We start from the raw sequence: 713 nt of genomic DNA, 5'->3' as shown, positions 1-713 counted from the left end.
GATTACCGAGCAGACGGTCGGTGTTGTTCAAAGATGCTGCCTCAGCCCAACCTAAGGAGCTGTAGCCTCCGGTGAAGGCGAGTGGAGGGAGGCGGGCAGAGGATGGGAGGGAAAAAAGAAACACAGGAGAGGGAAGAAAAAAAAGAATAAAAGCGAGCAAGAAAGACACAAAAGAAGTAACTCCGAAAATGAACATCAAAGCAGAAAGGAGTGAAATGCAGCAATGTAGGAACAAAGAAGAATGGAGGAATGAGCCGGTGTGCTGGGAAGTACAGCAGAGGTCATAATGAGAAAACAAAAACTACATCAAAACACTTTTTTTCCCTTTAAATTGTGTTTTTTTTTCCACATTTCAGCTGCAAAAATATTTGTTTTTCCCTATAACTGATCATTTTGTCTATTTACAGAACAACCTTCAACCACAGAATCCAATGTAAGCGGATGAAGTAATTGATTCACAATTTTACTTTCTTGATTTTTTTTTTTAAATTCTAACACACCACCTATAGACATTCACGATCAAGTAAAAAAATGTTTTTTTAAGAACAAAAAAAGATAACTACTGCCAATAAAACTGCTTATTTATAATTTGGCTGAACAAAATCCATTGCAATTTAAAAGAAAAACAGTTAAAGAATAGATTTGAAAAACTTTGTGTGAAAACTTTTTCTCCTTACAAACAAAAAGCCATCATAAATGAACCACAAACAAGA

The sequence above is a fragment of the Oryzias latipes genome, chromosome 24 (assembly GCF_053564925.1).
Source record: "Oryzias latipes strain Hd-rR chromosome 24, Olatipes_Hd-rR_3.1".
Classification (NCBI taxonomy): Eukaryota; Metazoa; Chordata; class Actinopteri; order Beloniformes; family Adrianichthyidae; genus Oryzias; species Oryzias latipes.
This window is presented reverse-complemented; position numbering follows the sequence as displayed.